Source organism: Vulpes vulpes, chromosome 15 (assembly GCF_048418805.1).
Source record: "Vulpes vulpes isolate BD-2025 chromosome 15, VulVul3, whole genome shotgun sequence".
In the NCBI taxonomy this organism is placed as follows: domain Eukaryota; kingdom Metazoa; phylum Chordata; class Mammalia; order Carnivora; family Canidae; genus Vulpes; species Vulpes vulpes.
In genome coordinates, this window is record NC_132794.1 from 98862663 (window position 1) to 98885641 (window position 22979).

The 22979-nt window shown below is 37.3% G+C and overlaps 1 protein-coding gene across 16 annotated transcripts in view; it reads left to right on the forward strand.

Annotated features, from left to right (window-relative positions):
• Window positions 1–22979, forward strand: part of ADD3 (adducin 3) — a 121349-nt gene that overhangs the window by 47723 nt on the left and 50647 nt on the right. Inside the window, exon 1 of one of the 16 annotated variants that reach the window (XM_072739979.1) lies at window positions 21955–22159. The exons of 14 other annotated variants lie outside the window; for them this stretch is intronic. The gene's annotated coding sequence lies outside the window, so the exon portion shown is untranslated. Of the gene's footprint in view, window positions 1–21954; window positions 22160–22979 lie in introns of those variants that run through there. One more of the 16 variants, XM_072739986.1, reaches the window with a different exon arrangement.

Here is a 22979-nt window from a genome sequence, read left to right on the forward strand (position 1 = left end):
GACATAGAAGCCCATTGTGCCAATTTTCTTAATGGAATGAGACTATAATGGTAAAATGGAACACTTATTGTAAATCCATGCTAACCACTATGAAAGCTTTGGGCCTAACTGAACATGCAGTCTAATATAATGCCTGTGGTAGCGTATATGAGCTTATGACCTGAAGACTGTTAAATTGCAAACAGATTTTTATAAGTACATAAAGATGTTAATCCAAAAATCACATCACAATTTCAGGTGTTCTTAGTGAGATGACTAACTAGCTGCATAACTTTCACCTTCCCCCAGTTCCAGTATTTAGGGTTGGAAAGGAAGCCTTAATCCTTGAGTTGACATAATTCAAGAAGAGTTCTGATGACCCTCAAATGTATATAATATGTAGTTCCATTAATAAGTTGCATATCAGAGTTACTTCCATTTTGCATTTGTAAACTCTCTGTTCCTTGATTGAATGGTATGTTTTCTAAATAATTGGTTCTTTAATGATCAATTTATAAATATAAATATGAATTATATATTATAAATATAACATAAACAGTGTGAGAACCAGCAAGAATTTAAAAATTAGTCTTTATCTTCTATTATATAGGGAATTAAAATATTTTGAAGATGACAGTCCAGTTGAGGGTTTTTTCCCCCAATCACAAGCAGTAGTAGACCTAATTTTTATTACTTTAAGATTTTATTTATTTTGAGAGAGAGAGAGGGAGCACAAGCAGGGGAGGGGCAGAGGAAGAGGGTGAAGCAGACTCCTCGCTGAGCAGAGAGCATGATGCAGGACTTGATCCCAGGACCCTGAGATCATGACCTGAATGAAAGGAAGATGCTTAACTGACTGAGCCACCCAGGTGCCCCAGTAGACCTAATTTTTAGAAGTAGACGAATAGTTTTCCTCAATGTTTTAGGTAGAAATGAAATTTTTTTTGCAAAGTGATTGAAGGACTTGGAGTAGAAAGTGAGAAATTTACTTTGCAGTTTAGAGTGCTAATTTGCTTTGACCAAGAGTGAACAGAAGGAAATGGAAAATGAACAAATTGGATTTTTTTTTCTAGTCAACACTGAATAAATTCACAAAAGTAGTGAATATAAAACCACTGGCAGGAGTTTAAAATCCAAGAACTTTATCCCCAACTCCTACCAAGTGAAACTTGATGAAGTGACTTAAGTCTGTCTTCCTCAGATGTACCCTCATGGGGCAGCCCACCTGGCTCAGCGATTTAGCGCCGCCTTCAGCCCAGGGCATAATCCTGGAGACCCGGGATAGAGTCCCACATCGGGCTCCCTGCATGGAGCCTTCTTCTCCCTTTGCCTGTGTCTCTGCTTCTCTCTCTCTCTCTCTCTCTCTCTCTCTCTCTCTGTGTCTCGAATAAATAACATCTTAAAAAAAAAAAAGGTACCCTCACCATGCATCCATCTAGAGCAAATGGAGAACTGTTTCTTTTGGTTGGTGGTCTTCAGCCTTCAGAGGGACCATTTGGACAGTGGTTATTCTAGTGGAAAGATGGAATTATAATCAGATTACTTTTGGTTCTTTACAGTCTTTATTAGAAAGTTGTTTGGATTCCTGTAGCCAGTGGTATAAGGAAACACTAGGTTATTAACAGTTTCCAATGATTTCCTTAAGAGTTCCTTTGGTTGTAAAATCTTTTGATGCCTTTGTTGATAAGAGGTGGATGAGGTTAGTGACACGGACACAGATTCTTAAGAAATCTGTGACATTCTCATCTTCTTTCTTCACGTCCCCAATTTTCATTTTCCCTACCCCAATCCATTTACACTTTAATTGGATATTGTGTGACAACAAACTTCTCTGTATTGAATATATTACAATATTGCTATGTATCAAATATAATTACCAGTAGTTTTCCCTAATAGTTACTCTGGAAAATTCTCCTTCTTTTGAAAAGATGCAGGAAAGCATTTTTACTTAACCAAGAGGTGTTTTTTGTTTTGTTTTGTTTTTTGCTAAATCTTTTATTGCTGTATTCATAGATTAAAGACAGATGTTTTAAACTTGGAAAATATTCTTTATAACATGCGTTGACATAAACATTATATGTTAAAAGATGTTAAATGTATTGTTAACAAGCAATTTGCTATAATGAATGGTTTTACCTTAGAAATGGGGATTTTGTATTTTCTGTTTGTGTATGATACTTTTGCATTGTTATGTTTTAATCATGGACTATACTTTTATCAAGTATATTCTTGGGACATACTGATGGGACATGCTTAAAGCATTTAGAATGTTCATACAGAAGAGAAAAGCAGCATACTAAAACCTGAGTATGGTGGATATTACAACACATGGTATAAATATTGAGAAATACTTTTGATTCATTTATGAGATGAAATCAACCAGAAAGAGAGGGATCTCTCTTTGTGCATACCTGTGCACATCCAGAATGGGAATTCTTTAGAATTTTGTACATCAGCTTTTAATTTTTAATGATATTTTATTTTAAAGATTTTATTTATTTATTCATGAGAGACACAGAGAGACGCAGAGACACAGGCAGAGGGAGAAGCAGGCTCCATGCAGGGAGCCCGATGTGGGACTCGATCCCGGGACTCCAAGATTACGCCCCAGGCTGAAGGCGGCGCCAAACCACTGAGCCACCAGGGCTGCCCTAATGATATATTTAAATGCAAGGAATGCCCTTTTGTTGGGGGATAATTGAGTTCTAGTTTGCTCTTACTAGTTGATTTAAATTGCTCTTTAAGTAAACATGTAGAAATATGGAATTTAAAGGGACTATATTTTGTTCTATAAAGGACTTTAATTTTTGTTAGTGTTTTTGACAGCCCCCTTTTTAGGGACTTCCAAGGTGAGGGATGGGGAAGATGCTATTGTGATAGCAAGTGTATCTCACCTCCCCACAGAGTAAATTGTCCTGTACCCCCAGTGAACCTCTGATTTGGTTGGTATGACAGGGAGAAAATAGAGCAATCTATTTCTTAGGGATTCTTTATTTTTGTTCTCCATTCCTTCAAAGACCCAAAGTTGAGAACCAGTGCTCTGGTTCTTTAATACTCCCATAGACTGTTCTTTGGAGTCATGTAGAAAACTTAAAAAAAAAATTACTGATACCCGAGTCTTACCCCTAAGATCCTGATTTAAATGGTATGGGGTACAGCCTGGGTATTGGAGATTCTTTTTTTTTTTTTTTAAAAGCTCCTCATGCTTTAAAAATTCTGATTTGCTGTAAAAACTGTAAAGTTTGGAATCCACTGTTCTAGTCAGTAAAGTGAAAGTAGGCAATGAGATTTTTAAAACCTGTCCTTCACAATTTGAATAAGCTCCTTGAGGGCAGGAAACTTGTTCTCCACTCTGTCCCTAACATGTAAACTGGTGTCTAGCATTTAGTAGGCATTGCAAGAATACTTTTTGTAGAATGAAGGAATATGCTTGTTAAGAATCAGTATATTTAAAGAATGAACCATTCAAGCATTCTTTAAAATCTGAATTATATGAACTAGTGATAAGTTAGTGATGAAACAGATTATATTCTTTTTGTGTATATATGGAAGAAAAGCTGAAACTAGATATTTATTAAATTAGAGATAAGAATCCTTGCATGATATGAAGTGCAGATATTTTTGTTATTCCCCTTAAGTGTTTTTGCACTTAAGATAACCCATTGGGACTAAGTGATTATTCCACCTGAGGCTAAATCCTACCATGAAATATTTCCTTGATTTAGTTATTTTATCCTTTATCTCTTGAAAAAGATTTTTTCTGCTTTGCTTTCTGTATGTGTTTTGCTTTGTGTGTGTGTGTGTGTGTGTGTGTGTGTGTGTGTGTGTTTAAAGGCAGTGCTGTCTCGTTCCTTCAGGAAACACCTATTTTGCCGTGTGATATAGTTTTTGTCATTTCCACTTTAATGTGAACTAAGAAGTCCTCCTTTTCCTGTGAGAAAGAAATTTCCCAGCTGTTCGTAAATTGTATAGCCTGCTCTGGGAGAGGGCAGGAGCTCAGAAAGAGTTACTTCTCTCTATCCCATTTGTTCTTTTATTGCTTTTTCCATATAGCTTATCTTTTCATTTCTAGTATATACCATCTACTTGATAAGATGGCGACTTTCTGGTGACTTCCCAAGATGGTTTGAGAGTTAGCTCTGTTTTTGTATGAGATCTCACAAAGATAGTACTTTGAGAACTGTGGCATTACTGCTTTGCTCTCCTCCAATTGATTGAAAAGGTAAATTGGGAAAATAAAAGAACTGAAAGGGGTATTATTTTGAAAGTGATTTCACAGTGTTCTCTTGATTAAAATGCTCACCACTTCCTCTCTCCTATAAACACACCCTTTTGAGCATATCACAGTTTCCTTTGTTTTGAGCCTCTCATATGTGTATGTAGAACTACTATTTTGAATATGATCTCCTGTTGATTCAGTGTAGCACCTCTAATAAACATCTAAGCATCCAGCTAACTGATTCTTTGGGATCACAAACCCATTCTAAAGTGGAGCTGTAGGATCTGCCATGGTATTGTTACCATTGATCCCAAATATACTGCTGCTTTTGCTCATGCTGCTCCTATGCCTAGAACATTTTCTTGCTGCTGCTTTGCTTGGCTTTTATCTTTTTAACGTATAGTTTATAAATCACTTATAAATCATGTGTTAGCTCCATTATGAAATTCTTCTTTTCCACATCTGTTGCCTTGGGCTTGGATTAGGTGCTTGATGTTTGTGACTTTACATAGTATCCTGCAAAGGACAGAAAGGGAAATTCTGGGTTTTTTAGTTATATTTTGGTGCCATAGAAACAAGTTTAAGAAATGGGAAACTAAGGATCATACAGAAATATGAACTTCTTAAGAACCAAAGAAGGTCTTGGTCATTTTTGTTACAACCTGTTTCTTCAGAAGAGTACAGCCAACACAGGTTTTTTATCTGGGGACATCATGATTAAAGGTTATTCTGTGGACTCAAAAAAAACTTGTCATCCATAAATTTACTGACACTTCATCAAGGGTATTTGAATGGGTGTATTACACAGGCCTGGTCAAAGGGTGAGTGTGTGCTGGAAATGAGAAGTGAAGAGAATAGTATTGGGGCTTGGGAACATTTGTGTTTTTTTAGATTGCTACTTCCTGTTCAGCTAAGAAGAGTCCTGTAAGTTTGCTCTTAGTTAAGGAGATAGTCTGTAAGCTTGACAGATCACAGCTGTATCCTGTATTTTGTGTGAAAATGAATTTGCTTTCTCTCCTGTTCATTTAATTTTTCTAATTTCCTAATAAAGTTTATTCCAGTGTTTCGTGGAGGAAGAGGTTGGATATGTGCCCAGATAAGAATGTGAATAATGGTTAAATACTAGGTTATAGTCAGAGAGTGAATTAAATATGGGGTATGTGTGCTTCAAAAACTGAATGATAAGAAGAAACCTCTTCTGAATACATTTTTAAAAGAACGTCTCAAGAGCTTTGGAATGTTTTTTTTTTTTTTTATTTTTATTTATTTAGAGAGAGAAAGAGAGGCAGAGACACAGGCAGAGGGAGAAGCAGGCTCCATGCACCGGGAGCCCGTTGTGGGACTCGATCCTAGGACCGTAGGATCGCAGATGCTGAGTGTAAGATAGATGCTTAACCATTGAGTCACCCAGTCGCCCCATTCTTAGATTTTTATTTTTGAGAATACATATCTATTCTTTATATATTTGAAAGTATGAAGTATATCACAAAAATTTTCAGAATAGTAAGGAATTTTAATGTTAGTGAATGAGACTAAATCTTCCACTTTTTGAGGGAAAGAATCCTCCCCTGAGCCTTTGCTCTTCGATAACATCAGAACGTAGCACTCTGCCAACAGATATATTTTTATGTCACATTCTCTATCAGATTCTAGGACCATGAGATAAAACAGTGTTAAGCAAAAGTAAGATAAATGTAATGTTTCTGTACAGTAAGAATCCAGAAAATTTTCTTACATTAGGGCAAGAGTGTATAACACTAAAATGTGTTGGTTTTAAATAGGAATTTCAGAATCTTAAATAGGAATTTCAGAATTCTTCAGAATTCCCCCCTTTTTTTCAGGGGGGAAAAATTCCTGATCATTTGCTGTGCATTAGTAATTATACAGTTTTTTGCTTTTATTTTACATAATCACTTTACATATACACAAGAGTGTATAACACTAAAATGTGTTGGTTTTAAATTGGAATTTCAGAATCTTAAATAGGAATTTCAGAATTCTTCAGAATTCCCCCCTTTTTTTCAGGGGGGGGGAAATTCCTGATCATTTGCTGTGCATTAGTAATTATACAGTTTTTTGCTTTTATTTTACATAATCACTTAATTTTGAACAATTTTAATTGTTTTAATTTTTTAATGACTGTGAGGCCTAATTTAAATGTATTGGGAATGTTTCTACTTACGAGAAAAGGGTAGCAGGTTCTGAAGATTGGAGAAGTGGTTGTATAGGTCAGATGAAGGAATGTGTTAATACTTAACATTGCTGTTGCCACAGTGTTTGAACATTGTGATCATTTCAGCTCTGCTGTACATACATTTCAGTCTTTTCACTGTATTGTTAATGTGAAGAAGAGTATGTAGTGTACTGATTTGGGATCTAAATTCTGTTTGATAATCTCTCAATTTATTCCTCCATGCTAAATAGTTAAAATTATATGGATTATTTTGTTTTTGTTTTTATAGGAAATATACAATTCAACATGTGTGAGAGAGTTTGGGAAAATGCTTTGGTTTCGTGAGAAAAAGGATTTAGGTTTTTCTGGAGAACTAAACTGGCCAACAAAAAGATGACATCAAGTTACAAGCTCTTGCTACAGAAGGAGAGACTTTTTCCTATAGACTATCTTAATTTTTTTATGTAAACCACTAAATGTAGGTTTAATAGACCTGTGGAAAAGTGTACATGAATCAGAAGATAGAGGTTGACAAGTATATTCAAAGTGAATACACTGTATAATACCCTAGATCAAGACATGGAACACCAGAAGCGCCGTCATGTGCCTACCCTTCTGGGCCTTATCTCCTTCTTGCAAGGTAGCCATAATTCTGGCACATCATAGTTTAATGTTGCCAGCTTCTGAGTTTTCTATAAATTGGATCATTCAATACCTACTCTTTTGAATCTGGCTTCTTTTGCTCAACATTTCTGTGTGTGAAATTCATCCATGTTGCATCATAGTTTATCTCATTATTGTATGTATTTTTATGAATGTATAATAATCCTTTTTGTGGATGGTCATTCAGATTGTGTCTAGTTTTGGGCTGTTAAAAATAATTCTAGGAAAAAAATAATAATTCTAGGGACACCTGAGTGGCTCAGTGGTTGAGCATCTGCCTTCAGCTCAGGGTGTGACCCCGGTCCGGGGATCGAGTCCCATATGAGGCTCCCTGCAAGAAGCTTGCTTCTCCCTCTGCCTGTGTCTCTGCTTCTCTCTCCTGTCTCATGAAAAAATAAATCTTTAAAAATAATAATAATAATTCTAAGGGTACCTGGGTGGCTCAATCTGGTAAGCATCTGCCTTCCGCTCAGTTTATGATCTTAGGGCCCTGGGATCGAGCTGAAGCTGGGGCTTCCTGCTTGGGGGGTGGGGGTGGGGTGGGGAGTCTGCTTCTCTTTCTCCCTCTGTCCCTCCCCTTGCTTGTGTTCACTCACACTTTCTCAAATAAATAAATCTGCCATGAATATTTTTGTGTTTTTAGTGTTCGTGTGTGTGTGCGTGCGCGTGCGCGCGTGCGTGCATATGCATTTGTTGAGTGTATTCCTGGGAGAGGTGTAGCTAGATTACATGGCCTATGTGTGTCTAAGATTTGTAGATCATGCCAAAAAATTTTCCCAAAATACTTGTACATAAGGATTTATACTATTTAAGAGTTCCAGATGCTCCACATCCTTGCCAGTACTTGGTATTAACAATTTTTTGCTTTTGTTTTCATTTTAACCATACTGATAGGTAGATAGCATATCTCCTTGTGGTTTTAATTTGTATTTCCCTGATGACTAATGATAACAAGCATTTCTTGGTCATTTGAATGTTCTTATTTGGGAAGTACCTGTTTAGATCTTTTACTAATAAGCAGATTAGGTTGTCTTTTCTTTTCTTTTTTTTTAGTGATTTTTAAAATCTATTCTGGATAATCTTTTATCAGATTAAAGTTTTATTAGTCTAAAGTCAGTAGCTTTTTCTCTCCTCCTGAACAATACAGGGATCTTAAAACGCTAATTCTCATTCTCTGTTTCCATCTTATGTGATATTATTGATCAGGATTTCAGTTGCACGTTTTTAACCTATATTTGTTATTGTTATTTCTATTTTATATAATATTTTTAAAATTACTCGTTTACCATTTTCTTCGCTCTTTCTTCCATCTCTGTTCTTCAGTTTTAATTTTTCTGAAATTCGCCCTTTAGAAGTTCCTTTAATGAGTTTATAGAAAGACCTCTTTCGTGAGACGTTTATTTTACTTATTCTTGATAGTTCTGTTTGATTCACAATTTTAGGCTGCTAACTTCTCTCAGCACTATTATCTCTATGTTTATGACTTTTTTCTTTTGAAGTCTATTGCAAATGTAATTTCTAGTCCTTTATAGGTGATTTGTCTCTATGTTTCTAGCCATGATTTCCTTATTGAAACTCCAGTATATTGGACCTCTTTACTCTCTGTCTCTTAGCCTTTTTTTTTTTTTTTTTAAACACATTCCATTTCTTTGTTTCATTCTGGCTCATTTTTTCAAATTTAAATTCTAGTTTATTCTTTCTATGTGGATCTAGTCTACTCTGCTTAATCCAGTCGCTAAGTGTTTTTCAATTATTCAGTAGTTTTTCAGTTCTACTGGTCTTTCTTTATAACATCCTGTTTCTCATGCTTCCAATTCTATCTTAAAGGATTCTGAACATTGTTAAAAAATTTTATTTCATATTTTTTGTCTCATTATTTTGCTGTGTGCAGTTCTTGGGGGGAGGTATCAAATTCTATTCTCTGTTGTTTCTGCTGACTTTTGTTTAATGTGATTTGTTACTCATGTGCTTTGTAATTTTGAATTTTTAACTTGGCAAGATTTTATCTATGGAAATCCTTATGCAGTCTGTTTTGAGATCACCTTTCTCCAGACAGAATTTATGTTCCCTTTTTGTGGAGTGTCAGGGGTGCTACAACTGAAAGCCACTTTATATTGTTCTCTTGGCTTAAAGAATTTTTGGACCATGTTGGGGTGTGTGTGTGTGTATTCAAAGACCAGATTGTTGGAAGAGTAGGCCTGTTGTTACAGATTCTCAGAGGAGACTTTTTCTTTTTCCAGTCAGCATTCTGGAAAAGACAGATTAAGGTGTTGTGGGTTTTTTGTTTTTGTTTTTGTTTTGTCTCTGTGTGTATGCTTTTTAATTCTTTCTGTTGGTGGACAGATTTTTTTGTCTACCTTTTAACTGAGGATATTACACTTTACGATTCTGGATTTATGTGAATGTGTGGTGGGAGTCTATAACAACTGCTTACCTTGTAGAAATAACTCTCCACCCCCATAATTTATCACTTGAAGAAAACTTGCTTTCTAATTTAGGAATTTTTTCTTCACAACATTGAGGTCATCATCTTCAGAGGATCAAGCAACTTTTTTCTTCAGGACATAGATGGTCTTTATTTTTTTAATATTGTTTATTTAAATTCAGTTATTTAACATATAATTTATTATTAGTTTCAGAGGTAGAGGTCAGTGATTCATCAGTCTTATATAACACCCATGCTCATTATATCACGTGCCCTCCTTAATGCCCATCATCATCCAGTTACCCCATGCCTCTGCTCCCTCCCCTCCAGCGACCCACAGTTTGTTTCCTGTGATTAAAGGGTCTCTTATGGTTTGTTTCCCCCTCTGATTTCATCTTGTTTTATTTTTTCCTCTCTTCCTCTATGATCCTCTCTGGTTTGTTTCTTAAATTCCACATATGAGTGAGATCATGTGGTAATTGTCTTTCTCATTGAGTTATTTCACTTATTGTAATAACCTCTAGTTCATCCACATCATTGCAAGTGGCAAGATTTCATTTTTTGATGGCTGAGTAGTATTCCATTTTGTGTGTGTGTGTGTGTGTGTGTGTGTGTGTATACACACTACATGTTCTTTATCCATTCTGTCTGTCAGTAGACATCTGGGCTCTTTCCATAGTTTGGCTCTTGTGGACATTGCTGCTATAAACATTGGGGTGCAAGTACCCCTTTGGATCACTGCATTTATATCTTTGGGGTGAATACCCAGTAGCTCAATCACTGGGCCATAGGGTAGATCTATTTTCAGCTTTTTGAGGAACCTCCATACTGTTTTCCAGAGTGGCTGTGGCCACTCTGGTGTGACTAAACAAGTTTTTATTTTTTACTTCTGATCTTATGCATCCTAATAAATCGAATATGACTCTGATAAGGATTCCTTCATAAGTTTTAAGCACTTATAATTTGTTTATATTGTTTTGTAATAGAATTAAATTGCCTAGTTATTTTAGAAATTACTGAAAAAGAAGTATTTCTATGACTATTTCTTAATGATCTCAGTAATGGCTTTATATTGAGAAAGATTTGCATATTTAGATTCCTTTTTTGAGCCCTGGCTACACATTTTTGTTTTTAAACCAGTGATCCAAAACGCTAAAGCTGTGGCTGTTTTCTCTGTTCTGACTATACGAAAAGCATTGGTCTGGGTGTACTGATTGCTTACTGGTTTATCAGGTACATCTTGACTTTTGTGTCATAGCAAAGGCAAACAAACACTTGTTGAATGCACAACAGCATTTTCCAGTTCCTGTAGGAAGGTATTAATTAATGCTTACAGGAATGAACAGATTTGAGTAATGTAGTAAATCATTTGCCAAAAGCTTGAAATATATCTTTTTTTCCCCAGCTTTAATTTGTGGGGGTGTAGCAAAGGTAATAACTGTTGAAACTTGATATTGAAGAAAGTAATTTGCTTCTGGCAGAAGGCCTTTCCAAAATCCTTTCTGTAGTTTCCAGGCACATGATTGAAAAATATAGTAGTAAATGTGTATTATCTTATTGCTTCCAGTTTTTTTTAAATTTAAAAGTAACTCCAGAGGTTCTAGTTTGAGCCTTCTTTCTTCCTTCTCCCTCCTCTTTTTATTTAAAACATCAAATCATTTATTATATTGGGCCAGCAGGAATCAGTTTAAAGGGATTGAGAGCTGTTTTAGATTAATGACTTGGCAACTTAGAAATAGCCCACAGGAGTCACAGTCCTGCTTATCTTGGAGTGAGTTTTAAAAACTCAGCCATTAAGAATTGTTTCCATAAGCTGCCAAATTGAAAGTTGGAGTGAAGAAAAACCTTACACTGATGCACATACCCCAATGTTCTTGTCAGTGTGCTTTATGGGGATCTTGTTGCTTGAAGGATGGCAGAGTCCACAGGATTAAAAGCTTTATCGTGACAATCAATAAATAATGCAGCTCCATTTTTACATAGACTTTATATTGCTTTTCCTCAAAGTTCTCAATTTTTCACTTTCATGTAAGATATTCTCTTCTTAATATTTTTTCAAGTGATGGCCATTCATTACATCCTAACTTTCTATATTGGAAAAACGCTCCTTTTTCTTTTTCCCATTTGTAGGATTGCACAACCTTTCAGTAAAACAAAATCAAAATTGTTCATTTGTTCAGTGTTCCACCCCCTTGAAATAAGCCACATAGTTCCCTGTGGGTGTGCCCGGCCTCATGCTGCTGCCACAGTTACTTGATCCTCCTTATCTCTTGTCACTCATGGCCCCTTTAAGATGCCTCTTCCTTTGCCTTCTTCCACCCAGTTTTTGTACTACTCTAGTCACCTTATTTCTCAAAGGCTCAGGAGCAGTTCTCAAGAAGGTTTTTGGTTTTTGGTTTCTTTTTCTCTGAATATTCTGAGGAAGTATTTCATGCACTGTCCAAAGGTGTGTGTTTCACTGAGAAATTCCTACTCCAGGATCAAACTTCCCAGTCTGGACATTTTGCGACAGGTTGTTTTGTTTTTTTGAGTCAGAGCTTAGGTAGATGTGAGTTCATGAATATAAAGTACACAGCTCTTACATTGCAGATTATATGTTAAACACAGAAGAGATTGCTATCTAAAAGAACCTGGCAAGGAATCTTTAAAGAATTCACATAAGGGCAGCCCCGGTGGGTGGCCCAACAGTTTAGCACCGCCTTCAGCCCGGGGTGTGATCCTGGAGACCTGGGATCGAGTCCCACGTCAGGCTCCCTGCACGGAGCCTGCTTCTCCCTCTCTCTCTCTCTCTCTCTCTCTCTCTCTCTCTCTCATGAATAAATAAAATCTTAAAAAAAAAAAATTCACATAATATAAATAGCTCTACTTTAATTTCTGTTTTTAGATGTTTCTCACTTAGGAGGTTGTCACATATTGTGTGCTGTAAATGACCTTCATATTATTCTTCATAAAAATGGAAGAATTGTTATTTATATGTATTTTTTTAAAGATTTTATTTATTCATGAAACACACAGAGGCAGAGACACAAGCGGAGGGAGGAGCAGGCTCGGCTCCTTGAGGGGAACCTGATGCAGGACCCATGCGTCCCTGTTATTTATGTGTACTTTCATGTGGAAACCTATCTTAAACCTTATGGCATTTTCACATTGGTAGTAACCTGATCAAAATGGATAATCTGTTCTTAGCAATTTAATGTGGCATCCCTTTTACTTTTGTCAGATTAGCCCACAAAAGTAACCTTTCTTATATATCAACATCTTTCTGAGCCTTGAACTTGAAAATTTAGGTGACTTAAAAACATAGTGCTTGTGATTAGTTGTGTTTTTCTTTCTTCTTCTCAGCCCCTCCCATTAAATCTACCTCCTTATACTTGATACCTTTAAGGATTTGAACCCATAGGGTATGGTGTACCTGTGCCATGACCATGTCTTTGTTTACTGACCTTGGTATTAACCTAGAACATTCTTATTCCTCCTTCCATGAGGATGTGGTGGCAGATCAGTTTGACTGGCTTCAAGATAATTGGTCTTAATTATCTCTAAGTCATTGGTTAGTACAGTGTAAGAACAAACATTGTTCCAAGTCAGCATATAAATGGCTTTTGAGATTCTTTTCTTAGCATGCAAGTCAGAAGATTAGGGTAAAAGCAAAAGCTCATGACACAAAACTATATAGTTTGCTAGTAGATTGTAGGGTTCCTGTAGTTTAAATTATACATACCACTGTAAATTGTTAACTAGTGACAATTTTACTTCCCTTTTGTATTAGTTGCAATTTGTAATACTTTTATTTAAAGTAAAGCCATATGTTGGGGCATGTGGATGGCTCAGTCAGTTGAGCATCTGACTCTTAATTTTGGCTCAGGTCATTATCTCAGGGTTGTGAGATTGAACCTTGTGTTGGGCTCTGTGCTGGGTGTGGAGCCTACTTAAGATTTTTCCTTTTGGGGATCCCTGGGTGGCGCAGTGGTTTGGCGCCTGCCTTTGGCCCAGGGCGCGATCCTGGAGACCCAGGATCGAATCCCACGTCGGGCTCCCAGTGCATAGAGCCTGCTTCTCCCTCTGCCTATGTCTCTGCCTCTTTCTCTCTCTCTGTGTGACTATCATAAATAAATAAAAAATTAAAAAAAAAAAGATTTTTCCTTTGGCCCTTCCTTCTGTCTCTCTCTCTAAATAAAATAAATAAAATTTAAAAAATAAACTTGTACTATAACACATGGCTTTATTAAGAAGCACTTTGTCTTCTCATATCTTTCTGCCAGAGTTGTGCATCATCTCCTCACCAGACCTTTTAAGACCAAGCTCAAGTGTAACTTCCTAGGAACCTTTCAAATTGGCTCTTTTCTCTGAGTCTGTAATATGTCTATTATAACACAATAACACAGTGAGCTCTAATATAATTGTTTAAGAATGGTGTCTCCTTTCTTCCTCCCCTAAACCACTGTTCTTAATGTCTTAGGATCAGGTGTAACAGCTTATTCATTTCTTGCATTCTCTGCCGTATTACATCTTCAATTGCAAGCACATAGTAGGTGTTAAATGAGTTATTGTTAAAAGAATAAATCTTAACCAGAAAGTAGAAAGATTAATTGATGAATTGACTTACTAACTTAGAATTTAAAGGCAAATTTTTAAAATCTAAAATCAGAGTAGATTAAAATTAGTGCAGCTGTATATATGGCACAGAACAAGTTGGTATTGTCCAACAAGAGTAATACTTGGAGGCAGAAAGAATGATGCACTAAACTCAAGTGTTTTCTTTTCTTTTTTTTTTTTAACTGAAGTGTTTCTGAAATGCTAAGGAGATGTGGGTTTGTAGGCCAATTTTGTTTTTGTGTTTTTGTTTTAATTAAACCTCCTCTCACACTGCCAGTTTGCCTGAGGAAATGGAAAGGTGGGAAATCTACCAGCCATCCAGATACTTTCATTGAGGGCAGATGGAACCAGAGGGGTTGAGGTATGGGAATGAAAAGGGAAGAACATTTCTAAACCTGTCTCTTGCCCTATATTTTGATAGTATTGGGGGATTTGGAACTTTTCATTTTGGAGGAGGGGATGTGTTCTTGTAATAAAGTGGCAGCATGTGTTCCAGAGCTTGATCTGAGAAATCAAGTCCTTTAAAGTCATGTGGTGTGTCAACTTGGCTACCTACCTTTTTTTTTTTCTTTTTAAGATTTTATTTATTTATTCATGAGAGACACAGAGGCAGAGACATAGAGGGAGAGGCAGAGGGAGAAGAAGTAGGCTCCCCATAGGGGACCCCGGACCCTGGGATCACAACCTGAGCCAAAGGCAGACACTCAACCACTGAGTTACCTAGGTGTCCTGGACATCTGCCTATCATAGAGCAGTGTTTAAAGCTAAGTACTTGAACATTTTTTTTTTTTTTGGATGAGAATACTTAAATTTCCCAAGATTAAAAAAGGTGGCTTTTTTTTAAATTGGGTAAATTATTTGAAATGTGAGACATTTTTCCAACTAAAGATATTTTTTTCATGTTTAGAAAGAGCAACAATTAAAAAATGCCTACATTAGTCCCACACCCTTGGATGGAGCAAATCAAAGCAACAGTAATATTTTTAACAAGAAATTGCAGGGGCACTTGGGTGGCTCAGTTGGTAAAGCATCTGCCTTTAGCTCAGGTCATCATCCTGGGATCCTGGGATCAAGCCTTGCATTGGGCTCCTCGCTCAGTGGGGGGTCTGCCTCTCCCTATCCCTTCTCTCTCAAATAAATAAAATATATTTTTTTAAATTTTTATTTATTTATGATAGTCACACACACACAGAGAGAGAGAGGCAGAGACATAGGCAGAGGGAGAAACAGGCTCCATGCACCGGGAGCCCGACGTCGGATTCGATCCCGGGTCTCCAGGATCGTGCCCTGGGCCAAAGGCAGGTGCCAAACCGCTGCGCCACCCAGGGATCCCTAAATAAAATATTTAAAAAAAAACTGCATTTATCATGAATGTTTGCTGTGTCAAATGGCCATAGTATATTTACATATATGTGTTTTCTGTTCCGTTTTTTTTGCACTTTTCTCTAAAGCAGAAATTATTTGTGAATGAAGGTTTTTTAATAGCACATAAATATTTACTCTTCACTTCCCCCCCATGTAGTCTTTGTCTTTTTCTAAGAGGTTATTAATAAAATGCATTATTTTTGAAAGTATTATGCCATGGGAGAGTCAAAGCCACATAACTGTTTTTCCACTCCAAGTTTGGCAATTTTCAGATAGAATACAAGCTCACTAGTTTGGTTAATTTTTGTTTTAAATGGGGATCATGCCCAATCTTTAGACCTAATGATTTACTGAATTTCTACTTCAGCTTTATTAAGCTTAACTTGCCAATTATTATAGGTTATATAGTATGCATTTTTTATCCAGCAAAAAAAAAAACCTAATTTTGAACATTTACTATATATTTCACTTATTCCCATTCTTTTTTTTTTTTTTTAAGATTTTTAAAAATTTATTCATGGGAGACACAGAGAGAGGCAGAGACACAGGCAGAGGGAGAAGCAGGCAGGGAGCCTGATGGTGAGACTCGATCTCAGGACCCTGGGATCACGCCCTGAGCCAAAGGCAGTATTCAACCACTGAGCCACCCAGGTGTCCCCACTTATTCCCATTCTTGCCTTTCCTGTAACTGCTTCATCTTTAAATCCTGGATTACCTCATTTACAAAAAACCATCTATCAGATATTAAATAGGCTCCATATGTTTTTTGAGCTTGCCCTGTGCTAGGTGCTGAGCAGCCCTGCCTTCCAGTTGCTCATAGCATGTGTAAGAGCTACACCAGCAAACAGAAAATTGTGAGCCACTGTAATGAGTGCTATGTTGGAGCTAAGCCAGAGGGCTGTGGCACTTGAGGCTTTGAACTTCAACGTGGAGGCTTTCCTTCACAAATTCATCTTTGCAAGGGAGGCAAAACCCAGTGTTTTCCTAAATGGGAAATTACAGGATACAGCCAGATAACCTATAGACAAGAGTTGAGTTTCACCAACTTGGCAAGGGTCTCATTAATTTCTGAAGCGTGAACACCATGATTGGCATTTTTATCAAGTAGTTATCCATGTTGTCTTTATTATTTCTGAGAACAGTTGGTTTGGGAAGGGAGGAGCCATAAGAGTAAAAGGTATGATTTAGCACTGCTATGGTTCTAGGGCCATCTCCAACTTAGGTTTCATAACTCCAGCGGGGCCGACTCTTCGATGGAGATGAGTCCTACATAAAACTCACACTCTTCTTAATTGTCTCAGCTTTGGTTTTTTGTTTTGTGCGGTTTTTTTTTTTTTTTTTTGGCCATGCCTTTTCTCTCCCTTTGAGTTTTGCTCCCTCAGCTGAATCTCTTTTGCTATTTGGTTGCCCCTCCACTATCTGGATTCTCTTAAACCCAGAGCCTCTTCATACTCTGTAAAATTGGTCTATTATGAAAATCACTTGTAATGAAAAATCATTTCTCTACTTTATCTCCATTGCCATAAGTTATGTTACCTTATGTGCTTAACCTTTTTGAGTCTCCATATTCTCTTATATAAAAGAAGCCTGATAGTACTGCCTAGGAGAGTTGTTGTGGGTGGTACACAGGATAAGTATTTAAAGCACATGGCAGTCTGAATTCTTCTAGTGGTACCTTAACTGCTCAGCAATCATTTCTCCAGGAACACAAGAGTTTGCACACAGTTGACTTTGAATCTATTTAATTTCACACCCTGTGGTCATCTCCCTGCTCCCTACTTTTCTAGCACTTTGCTTTTCTTTTTGGTGAATGTTCAGACTCAGTGTTTTTTAGCTACTTTGATCATAACTGAGTACCCATTATCCAGGCATATCCATTCAGCAGACACTTATGGATGGTTTCCATGTGCTAGGTATTAGAATACAAAGATGCTCCCGTTTAAGTAAGGGAAACTCATGGAAGCAGCCATCTGGTGAGTTCTATAATGCTGTTATTTAAAGCATTATGGAAACACAGGATGAAAAAGCTTTAATTTTGTTATGAGTAGACCAGTAAAGTAGGTTAGATTTTAACTGGGCCTTGAATTCTCACTTCATGGTTAAAAGAAAGATGACACCAGGCAAAGGGAGCTCTTTATACAAAGACTGGTAAAGATATAAGTGTATTAAGGTAGAAGTAGTCACTACAAAGTAGAAAATCTGTGCCTCCCTCCCCCTACCACTCCAGTTCTGTCATAGTAGGAAGGTAAAGAGGAAACAAGTAGCCTTTTTTCCCCCCCCAGATCTAAAAAATTGCTTCCCTTGGTAGGGAATAAAGAGTAATGCTTTATTTGCTATTTTTTCTTTGCGTATGTAAAATGAGAGCAAACGTAGGGGTAGCACAAAAGCTTAGAAGCAGTACGTGAATGGGCATATACTTGAACTGCCCCTGGAAGTAGATTTTGCTTCTACTTCTTATATTTCTTTCTTTTGATTACTTACTACATGCCGGGCGCTTTACAAAGGTTATCTCTTTTAAGCCATACAACTTTTTTTTCTTATAATAAATTTATTTTTTATTGGTGTTCAATTTGCCAACATACAGAATAACACCCAGTGCTCATCCCGTCAAGTGCCCCCCTCAGTGCCCGTCACCCATTCACCCCCCATCGCCCAGCCATACAACTTTTATGAATTAAGATTTTCCTTGTTATACGTAGGGGAAGACTAATATTCAAAGGAGTTTAAAAAAACAAAACCAAGAAACTTGCTTAAGTTGTATATAGCCTGTAAGTGGCAGACCTCATCCTCTGAGCCAGCATTCTCTCCCAAGCTTCTAAGTTCTCTTCATACTAAAGCCAAATGTAGAGCTGCTGCCTGAGAACCTTGTACTATGCCTAACCAAGACATTACTGACCAACTGGCTGACTGGTACAGGCAGCTAAAACTTTAGAAGTTTTGTTTCTTTCACCTAAGAAGGGGAGTAGTTGGAGCAGATGAGTGTACACTTTCTTTTAACTTTATTATTTCCTTGTAGGGGCAGCCCAGATGGCTCAGCAGTTTGGCGCCGCCTGCGGCCCGGGGTGTGATCCTGGAGGCCCGGGATTGAGTCCCGTGTTGGGCTCCCTGCATGGAGCCTGCTCTCCCTCTGCCTGTGTCTCTGCCTCTCTCTCTCTCCCTCTGAATGAATGAATGAATGAATGAATCTTTAAAAAAATTTCCTCATAGGCTTCTTCCATCTGTTTCATTCATGCCTGATCACTTTGTGCAATCAGGTTATTTGATGTAGTGGGGAATGTTCTAATGCATAGGTTGCAAAGGCATAACTATTTAGAGTTGTTTAAAATAACCTTTAAAAAGTGATTTATTTTAGAGAACAAGCAAGAGAGGAGAGTGCAGGGAGAGTGGCAAAGGGAGAAAGGAGTGAGAGAATCCCAAGCAGGCTCCTTGCTGATGAGCCATTCCTCTAGATGGGAAAGTTCCTTCCCATAGACATTTTTTTAAAAGATTTTATTTATTTATTCATGAGAGGCAGAGACATAGGCAGAGGGAGAAGCAGGCTTCCTGTGGGGAGCCTGATGTGGGACTCAGTCCCCAGAAGGGGATCATGCCCTGAGCCAAAGACATGCTCAACCACTGAGCCACCCAGGTGTCCCCTTCCCATAGACATTTCAAGTTAGTCTGAATGTCCCATAGAGCTGAAGCTTGCCAAGCAAAGCTCATCTCTGTGTCTCTTTGAGTCACTAATAGTTATACCAGTATTTCCAGAATTTAATGTCTCCATCAGCTAAAGATTAAACTTTTCCCACCCCCCTTCTCCTACCCTAGAAATATCCTTGATCTGGTGGGTTTGTTAAGAGAAAAGCTCTTTTTTTGGTTTCGTGCTTTGTTTTCAGTCAACAGCAAGTTTGAGATGCCTTGTGTTTCCTTAACAAATGACACTTCGTGCTTTCCCAGCACTTTAGTTGGAGACGGCTTCTCATTGTGCTAGTTTGACTTCTGGCACTTGAGAGCATCTTCATTCTGAAGCTTATGGAACGTCCATCTCATATTTGAAGCAGAGTGTTTATCTTCTCTTCATCTGTTAAGCCCCAAGCCCTGGTGGTGCCCCAAATGAGTGTCTCATTCAAGTTGTGTTTGAGAATGTATGGGAATGAAGAGTGCATGAACTCTTATGCAGCAAAAGCGGAGGGGAGAGTCCTTAGAACAGTGAGTTCAGTCATAGGGATACCTAATTTCATATAAAAACCCAGTAAGATAGCTAAAATATGTTTTGAATTATTTTATTCTAAAAAGTCATCTTATTTTCTAACTTTCATAAATTTTTTACAAGTCACTTTACATACTGAAAATACACACCATTTTACAATAGTGTGTGTTTGGAAATATAACAAAGGAGCTTGCAAGGAGCTTGTACTATAATTGGTAAGCCTCTGGCACTCAATAGACAGTGTTTTTATCTAAAATCCACAAAACTGATAAGGAGAGGGAAGGAAAAATTTGATTGCTTGAGAATTACCCTAGGAGATTGGATCAGTAAATTTACATGAATCCCTGAAACATGCAGGTATATGTGAGTGCCAAGAAACTAACCAAGAAAAACTTGCTTTTCTACATGACTGTGGTGAAAGCCTTGGTTCTCAACAATTTTCACATTTATAAGGGTATTTTTTTTAAAGGGACTAACTACACATTGGGCAAGCAACTGTGTAGTCCAAAAAGTATTGGCTGGATTTAACATACTGGGGGCACGTGGACTCCTAAGAATGTCACACCTTGTCTATGCCAGTAAGTCAGAGTGTCTATTCTTGATACTAAATCTGATGTCATTGGCAGATTTTCCTCTTTATTGGAAGGACCATATTCAGAAGGGAGAGTATTTTTTCATGTATCTTGCTCTCTGTGTGATTGGGGTGTTTTTTATTTTTTTATTTTTCAGCTATGAAATAATACTGGCGAGTCCCAAGAAAACTAGATCTGGATTTCATTTGGTCTTTTCAACTCTGTGTGATCTTGTGCACATTCCTGACATGTTACAAACAGCTTGTGTCTCTGAATGTGCAGTATCAATTTTCAGTGGTGAAGGCCCCAAAAGGAAACAGACTGATTCTTCCATGCACAAACAGCTGGGCAGTTGTGGATGGAATTAATTGCTGATATATATTGGCTGTGTTTTTCTTCTCTTGTCATTTCCTTTGCAGCTGTGAAAGTGAAGTTTGACTTGAAAACAGACATTTCCAGCAGTGCAAATCCAAAAAGTATCAAAATGGAATTCTTCAGAATATCTAACTGCTACCTTTAAGTTCAGTTTTAAGTGAGCTGGAGAAGAGCAAGGGATGGCAGGAGAGTCATAATTATATATATGGTTGAAAAATAATTAAAGCAAGCTTGAGTGGGTTAATTTATGGTAAAAGTGACCTTATAATTCAACAAAAGGCTAGATTGGGCAGTATGCACCCCTTTCTGAGGATCCTAAAAGAAGCTGTTCTGGCCACCTCTGAAAATAGTGGCAGGGGAGCAGAAAATGGAAATGTTCAGACCCCAAACTGATTTATTTTTCCACTGTGAGGAAGTAGCATTTGGCAGAGGGTAATGTGACAACATGTATCATTAAAAATAATATTTTCCTGCTCTTTTCCAAAAGCCATTTCTTTGTTTTAAATTCAATGTAAAGATTACAAAGCTTTTTTTTTTTTTTTATGCATGGGTATTTTACTGAAAACCCTATTTTTCATGCCATGAGTTACAGGAGTTCAGTTACAAGTAACTGTTGGCTGTGTCTGAATGTGCATATACAGGAAGTAGTATTGATTAAAATCACTTTGAACAATAACCAGATGTTTGGTGACAGTTTCAATAACTGATAAATTATTTTAGATACTAAGTTTTTTAGGCAGTATGTATACATCTTACAGAATATCTTATTTGGAAATATATCAGGAAAAAATTAAAAATCAAAACTTAGGAAATTATTTGAAAGTAGGTGATTATAAAAATTTTTTTAAGGTCTGGTATGCATATTAGTAATTTTCATCAAAATCTCCCTTTTATGTATTTTAATAGTCTATGAAAACAAATTTACAAATCAAATCCCCCTTTTTTTAAGGCAACTCTTGCTAGTTAGTTGATAAGAAGTGCTTTTATTGTTTCTGCATTACCAGGAGAACTAGAGATAGATAGAGAAAGGTAGGTAATGCTTAAGTTCATGATTGGGTCCCCTGTTTTGGCCAAATACGCCAAAAGTAAAGTTCTAAAGGGAACGGTGTTGCCAACACCTTGAGATATACAGAAGCTGCTGTTGCTAAACTTAGAAGTTGGCATGGTTGGACTTCCTTTATAGTCGTCCACTTCCACCTCACATTCTGCTGGTTGAGCTGTGTGTTCTACCTTGCATTTTATCTTTACTTTCTTAAGAAAAAAGAAATGAGTTTATATTTTATTTCATAGCAGGAAAGCAGATCTACAAACATGAACACCGTCTCCTCTCCACCCCCCCCCCCTCGTTTCTTTGAAGAGGATTAACCAATTAGTTTTGACTCTGAAGCCCAGAAAAGTGTTGTGGCAGTATTAACGTGCAGTTTGCTGTCACTGAGGTCTGCTTGGGTGTGTTGTTTCCCCCAGTGGGCTCCACCCTTGCTGTAACCGCACCGAGTGTGGATATCTCACTGTTTAAAACAAAGTTCATTTTTAGGGCGGCATTGCATCAGAATTGCCACACAAAAACCAGCTTAAGAAATGTACAGCAGCTTCAAATATTTTTGTAAGTAATGGCTTGTCTATTGTAAAACTGATAATGCACAGCTTAGGGGGAAGCACGATAAGATAGATGGCCAGTTTTGTGCTAGCTGCTAGTAATGTGCAGTGTTCTTGGGAAGGAGCCTATAGCTTTATCACTCAACTAAATTTTTTCCTGTTCACTTATTTGCTTTTTTTTGTTGTTCCTTAAACTGTTTACTGAACTCTTGTTGTTTTTAATTGTTTGGGGGGGTGACAATGACTGTTTAAGGAAAATACTAGTAGTTTCCCAATGTGCTAATTAGTTAACATAAAAATGCTTGAAGTAGTGTTTTGCACTGAATTTATTGGACCCATTAACAGCATAATCTGGTAATACTGTATTTCGAGACATCGTGGCATGAACTTTGTGTGTAAGAGTGGGTTCATTGAATTAAAAAAAGGCAGCATCTAAAGAGCCTTTATTTCTGTTATAATGATGCTTTGTCTTCCTGCTGTTGGGTATTTGTCAGAAGAGTTGGGGAAGGCTGCAGCCCAAAGTTCTGTTCCATGCCTTGTCTGTGCCTCTGTGTTCTTTCTAGAGTTTGTGACGTGAGTGGTAAGTTGAACTATAGGAGAATTGCATTATTGAATGAGGTCCACACTTGGCAATTTTTTCTTTGCAAATGGATCTTTCCCCCCCTCACATAATGGAGCTTCATTTGTAGCTAGGTTTTCAATGCCTGTGAAGTGTTCATGCTTGACTAAAGTAGGCATGTTGAGAGAGAGGCTGTGCTCTATGATCTTTTCTGTACTGAGTGTTGTCTTCCTCTTGTGCATGTTCATCGTGTACCCTTGTGGGATAG